We start from the raw sequence: 7,033 nt of genomic DNA, 5'->3' as shown, positions 1-7,033 counted from the left end.
TTAATTTAAGATGGATTAAAGACTTAAATGTTAGGCCTAAAACTATAAAAACCCTAGAAGAAAACCTAGGCAATACCATTCAGGAGACAGGCATGGGCAAGGACTTCATGTCTAAAACACCAAAAGCAACGGCAACAAAAGCCAAAATTGACAAATGGGATCTAATTAAACTAAAGAGCTTCTACATAGCAAAAGAAACTACCATCAGAGTGAACAGACAACCTACAGAATGGGAGAAAATTTTTGCAATCTACTCATCTGACAAAGGGCTAATATCCAGAATCTACAATGAACTCAAACAAATTCACAAGAAAAAAAGAAACAACCCTAACAAAAAGTGGGCAAAGGATATGAACAGACATTTCTCAAAAGAAGATATTTATGCAGCCAACAGACACATGAAAAAATGCTCATCATCACCGGTCATCAGAGAAATGCAAATCAAAACCACAATGAGATACCATCTCACACCAGTTAGAATGGCAATCATTAAAAAGTCAGGAAACAACAGGTGCTGGAGAGGATGTGGAGAAATAGGAATGCTTTTACACTGCTGGTGGGACTGGAAACTAGTTCAACCATTGTGGAAGTCAGTGTGGCAATTCCTCAAGGATCTAGAACTAGAAATACCATTTGACCCAGCCATCCCATTACTGGGTATATACTCAAAGGATTATAAATCATGCTGCTATAAAGACACATGCACACGTATGTTTATTGCAGCACTATTCACAATAGCAAAGACTTGGAACCAACCCAAATGTCATCAATGATAGACTGGAAAAAGAAAATGTGGCACATATACACCATGCAATACTATGCAGCCATAAAAAAGGATGAGTTCATGTCCTGTATAGGGACATGGATGAAGCCAGAAACCATCATTCTCAGCAAACTATCACAAGGACAAAAAACCAAACACTGCATGTTCTCACTCACAGGTGGGAATTGAACAATGAGAACACTTGGACACAGGAAGGGGAACATCACACACCAGGACCTGTCACGGCGTGGGGGCAGGGATAGCATTAGGAGATATACCTAATGTAAATGACGAGTTAATGGGTGCAGCACACCAACATGGCACATGTATACATATGTAACAAACCTGCACGTTGTGCACATGTACCCTAGAACTTAAAGTATAATAATAAAAAATAAAATTAAATAAATAAATAAATAAATAAATAAATAAAAAGAAGTGAGGCCAGCCGGGTGTGGTGGCTCATGCCTGTAACCCCGGCACTTTGGGAGGCCAAGGCAGGCAGATCATGAAGTCAGGAGATCAAGACCATCCTGGCTAACATGGTGAAACCCCATCTCTACTAAAAATACAAAAAAATTAGCCAGGCCTGATGGCACACACCTGTAGTCCCAGCTTCTTGGGAGGCTGAGGCAGGAGAATCACTTGAACCCAGGAGACAGAGGTTGCAGTGAGCTGAGATTGCGCCACTGCACTCCAGCCTGGGTGATGGGGCGAGACTCCATCTCAAAAAAAAAAAAAAAAGTGAGGCCTTTAGGAAGTGATTTAGGAATAGTTCCCTTTAAAAGAGGCTTGAGGGAACCCCCTTGACCCTTTCACCATGTGAGAACACAACGAGGCACTATCTTTGAAGTGGAGAGCAAGCCCTCACCAAACTCTAAATCTGCTAGCATCTTAATCTTGGACTTCCCAGCCTCCAGAACTGTGAGCAACAAATTTCTGTTGCTTGTAAATTACTCAGTCTAAGGTATTTTGTTACAGAAGCCTAAATGAACTAAGATATACAATAAGGTAAAATTCACAATATCTGGCATCCAATCAGAAATTAACAGAAACACAAAGAAGTTTAAAAAAAATACAAACATAATGAGGAGAAAAAGCAATCAATCAAAACTGACCAAGAATTGAGACAGATGTTAGAATTTTGCAGGCAAAAACATTCAAATGATTATTATACCTTCATTTCACACGTTTAAAATTTGAAGTACAAGAATAAAAGATATAAAAAGACTCAAATCGAACTTCTAGAGATGAAAAAATACAATGTATCACATGGAAAATATATTGGATGGGAGTAATGGCAGATTAGACATTGCAAAGAAAAGATCAGTGAATTAAAAAGATAGGAATAGAAACTATTCAAAATGAAACACTGAGAGACAAAAGAATCAAATAAAATTAAAAGATGGTAGTGTGTGCCTGTAGTCCTAGCTACTCAGGAGGCTGAGGCGGATCACTAGAGCCCAGGAGGTCAATGCTGCAGTGAGCTATGATCGTGCCACTGCACTCCAGCCTGGGCAACAGAGCAAGATCCTGTCTCTAAAAAATGAATGAATAAACAAAGTGTGAGATGACAGTGACCAGAATGAAAAGTGAGCTGAACATTGTGTATGATAAAAAAAAAAGACTGTTTTACCTCAGATGAATTTATTAGTTTCTTGACCCATGAAATGGTAAATATCATGCATGAAGAACCCAGCATTAGCCAGACATATAAAGTCTTTGAACCTTGGGAAAGTGACTTATCTTCTGAGTCTTAAGTTCACCAAGTGTAAAATAAGAACTTTTTTTTTTTTTTTTTTTTTTTTTTTTTTTTTTTTTTTTTGAGACAGAGTCTGGCTCTGTTGCCCAGGCTGGAGTGCAGTGCGATCTCGGCTCACTGCAAGCTCCGCCTCCCGGGTCCACGCCATTCTCCTGCCTCAGCCTCCCGAGTAGCTGGGACTACAGGCACCTGCCACCACGCCTGGCTACTTTTTTGTATTTTTGGTAGAGACGGGGTTTCACCGTGTTAGCCAGGATGGTCTCTATCTCCTGACCTCGTGATCCACCCGCCTCGGCCTCCCGAAGTGCTGGGATTACAGGTGTGAGCCACCGCGCCTGGCCAAAATAAGAACTTCTTTACACAAAATTTCTTCGGCCTTCAGATTCATACCTTCAGCTACTTGAGGGCATTCCCATTTAAATGACCCATAAGCGCCAAAAACTGAGCATGTCTAAACCATGTTCTGCTCTCTACAAACTTATACACTTATACACAGAATCTAAAATAGCCAGACTCATAGAAGCACAGAGTAGGATGGTGATTGCCAGAGGCTGGGAAGAGATGGGAATGGGGTGATGTTGGTCAAAGGGTACAGAAATGGTGACTATCTAGAAGTGATTGATATGTTAATTACTGGAATGTGATGATCGTCTCACATTGTCTATCAAAACATCACGTTGTGTACCTTAAATATATACAATTTTTTGTTTGTTTCTAGGCAGTTAATGATTTCATTGACAACAGCAAAAACCAGTGTAATATATACAAAATTATTTTATGTGAGGAGAAACTGTATCATATTGGCAAGAGAACATGTCCTGCCAACCCCCAAGAGGCTGGCATTGTACATCCACCCTGTGACAGGCCCCACTGGGACTGTGGTGAACATGCCTGTACCTCAGTACAAAGCCCCCTTTCCCTGAGAAATGTACAGAGGGAGAATGAAGAGAGTGTACCCAAAAGGAAGAGGGAGAGGCTGGGGCCCTGTGCCCCGAGCTCAGAATTTCACAGGGATGACCAGCCAGAACTGGGCTGCTTTCGGTCACAGTGCTTGTCAAAGCTCAGCTGCACCGAAGCCTCCATGGCCTGGAGCTTGGCAGTGCTGTTCCCATACAAGCGCTTCATCTCAGCCTGGCACCGCTTGCCGGGCCGCTCAGTCGGGGGCTCCACCCACCAGTGGGTGTTGTAGCAAAGGTCGTGGTCGGCATTCACGTAGCTGTCCAAGCACTCTGCATCCAGCTGCTGCCGCCACCCTCGTTCTTCTCTGTGCCTCCCGGTTTCTGCAAAGTACTGGCAGAGATCCTCGGTGATTTCCATATTGCTCAGGTCACATTCTACCTCTGCATCTACCCCTCCTCTTTAAACAAAGCTTGGTCTTCTCTCGTGGATGCCTGGATCCCAGTGCTGTCATGTGGATACTGCCCAGACCCTCTGAAATGTGAAGAACTGCAGGTGGCGTCCTGCCAGGCCACATGATGGTCACAGAAGGACTGAGGATATCCAGTCTGTTTGTTGTAAGAGCTTTGGAAAAGAAGTACAGAAAGGAAGTGCCGGCTGGGCGTGGTGGCTCACGCCTGTAATCCTAGCACTTTGGGAGGCCAAGGCAGGCAGATCACATCAGGAGTTCGAGATCAGCCTGGCCAACATGGTGAAACCCCGTCTCTACTAAAAATACAAAAAATTAGCCAGGTGTGGTGGCGGGCACCTGTAATTCTAGCTACACGGGAGGCTGAGGCAGGAGAATCACTTGAAACCGGGAGGTGGAAGTTACAGTGAGCCGAGGTTGTGTCACTGCACTCCAGCGTGGGCAACAACAGCGAGACTGTCTTTAAAAAAAAAAAAAAAAAAGGGAAGCGCCACAGGCAACTGACACGGGATTCCACGGCCTTCCTGTAGGCATTCTGATGGCTTTGCCATCAAGCCATTGCTTGATGATAATGTTGCCAGTATCCTGCATACGCCAGATGAGAATACCAAGGCCTGGAAGCTTTCGACGTTGATGCCTTCACCACTGCCATCTCTGATTGTGAAAGTCCAAATAGGTACTGAAACTCATGGGCGCGCAGCTTGCAGATCCCGGGCAGTGGGCGAGTAGGGGCCTAGTTTTCGTTGGAGAGACAGAGGCGGGGGGAGTCGGGAGAAGGTGGCTGTTGCTGGGGTGACTGGAAGCTTGCTGATATACACAGTTTTTTAAATTCTTTTTTTATTTTAATTTTTATTTTTAGTTCTAGGGTACATGTGCAGGATGTGCAGGTTTGTTACATAGGTAATCGTATGAAACAGTGGTTTGCTGCACCTATCAGCCATCACCTAGGTATTAAGCCCAGCATGCATTAGCTACTTTTCCTAATACTCTCCCTCCCCCTACCCTACCCCCTGACAGGCCCCAGTGTGTTGTTACCCAATTTTTTTTTTGTTTGAGACGGAGTCTCACTCTGTTGCCCAGGCTAGAATGCAGTGGTGCCATCTCCGCTCACTGCAACCTCTGCCTCCCGGGTTCAAGTGATTCTCCTGCCTCAGCCTCCCGAGTAGCTGGGACTACAAGGTGCGTGCCATCACGCCTGGCTAATTTTTGTATTTTTAGTAGAGATGGGGTTTCACCGTGTTAGCCAGGATGGTCTTGATCTCCTGACCTCATGATCTGCCCACCTCGGCCTCCCAAAGTGCTGGGATTACAGGCATGAGCCACTGCGCCCAGCTTGTTTCCCAATTTTTATATGTTCAAAAAACTAAGTTGTCACAAATGAAGAATTTAAAAGACAAAAAAAAAGTTAAAAATAATTGTTAAAACTGACCCAAAAAGGAGTGTTATGCAATTATTAAAAATAAGCCTCCCGGGGTAGTGGCTCACCCCTGTAATCTCAACACTTTGGGAGGCGGCCAAGGCAGGTGGATCGTTTGAGGCCAGGAGTTCCAGACGACTCTGGGCAACAAGGTGAAACCCCATCTCTACAAAAAATACAAAATTTATCCAGGCATGGTGGCATGCTCCTGCAGTCCCAGCTACTAGGGAGGCTGAGATGGGAGGTTTGCTTGAGCCCAGTAGGTAGAGGCTGCAGTGAGCCATGATTACGCCACTGTACTCTAGCCCAGGCAACAAAGCGAGACCCTGTCTCAAAAAGAAAGAAAGAAAAGAAAGGAAAAGAGGGAGGGAGGGAGGGAAGGGAGGAAGGAAGGCAAGAAAGAAGACTACAAAATATCTAATGACTTAGAGTGATGGCCCAAAGCATCACTGTATACCACACACACACACACACACACACACACACACACACACACACACACACACAATTAAGAGAAAGTAAAGTGAGAGAGAGGGAGGGAGGGAGGGAGGGAGAGAAAAATAGAAATCCCAAACTGTTTTAAATAGTTTCCTAAAGGATGTTGGAAATGGAGTTTTTCTTTTTGCTTATCAGTGCTGGCTAAATTTTTTATAATGAATATTAAACAAATAAGAAAGTTATTTTTTAATTACAGGAATTCACTAAGGAAAAGATTCCTTTGACAAAAATATAAGCAACTTGTTGGTTTCAAGACCAAGAGAAGCAGCATGGAGGAGTGCTAGGATGCAGACTCAGAGCCACTCTACTTGAGTCTGAACTTGTGCTCCAGCCACTTCTTTTCATGAAATCATAGACCACGGCTGGGCCCGGTGGCTCATGCCTGTAATCCCAGCACTTTGGGAGGCCAAAGTGGGTGCATCACTTGAGCTCAGGAGTTTGAGACCAGCCTGGGCAACATGGTGAAACCCCGTCTCTACTAAAAATACAAAAATTAGCCAGGTGTGGTGGCACATGCTACCAGGTGTGGGAATTGGGAATTGTCCAGCTACTCAGGAGGCTGAGGTGGGAGGCTCATTTGGGCCCACACTCTGGTAAAACACCAAATTTCCCACTTGTTTGTTTGTTTGTTGTTGCTGAGATGGAGTTTTGCTCTTGCTGCCCACGCTGGAGTGCAATGGCGCGATCTTGGCTCACCTCAACCTCCACCTCCCGGGGTTCAAGCAATTCTCCTGCCTCAGCCTCCTGAGTAGCTGGGATTACAGGCACATGCCACCACACCCAGCTAATTTTGTATTTTTAGTAGAAATGGGGTTTCTCCATGTTGGTCAGGCTGGTCTCGAACTCCTGACCTCAGGTGATCCGCCCACCTCAGCCTCCCAAAGTGCTGGGATTACAGGCGTGAGCTACCACACCCGGCCCCACTTGCTTTTTGTTTCGTATCTTCTCACTTTGCTTACACTGACTTCTTTGCCTGGAATGGACTCTCCTTTTTCCCCTTGGATGACTCTTGTTCATTCATTCAAGTTCTTAATGAAGGTGCCATGCCCAGAAGCCTTCTTCAAAACCCCAGATAATATTAACCTCCTCTTTCCCCTTTTTTTTCATAATATCCTGTATGTGATCATGACATTTTGTGATTGTGTGATTTTTGCACCCCAAACTATGATAAGTTCAAGGGCAGGAACTATGTTCATTTTTCTTTGTATACCCAGTATTGCACAAAAC

The 7,033-nt window shown here is 44.5% G+C and overlaps 1 pseudogene; it reads right to left on the bottom strand.

Moving 5' to 3' along the window:
- Positions 1-3,522: 3,522 nt before the first annotated feature.
- LOC101124939 (gem-associated protein 8-like) lies at positions 3,523-4,573 on the bottom strand (annotated as a pseudogene).
- Between the last annotated feature and the right edge of the window lie 2,460 nt (positions 4,574-7,033).

This window comes from Gorilla gorilla, chromosome 18 (genome assembly GCF_029281585.2).
Source record: "Gorilla gorilla gorilla isolate KB3781 chromosome 18, NHGRI_mGorGor1-v2.1_pri, whole genome shotgun sequence".
Classification (NCBI taxonomy): Eukaryota; Metazoa; Chordata; class Mammalia; order Primates; family Hominidae; genus Gorilla; species Gorilla gorilla.
The sequence above is the reverse complement of the archived record's forward strand: the minus strand, read 5'-3'. Positions and strand labels throughout refer to the sequence as shown.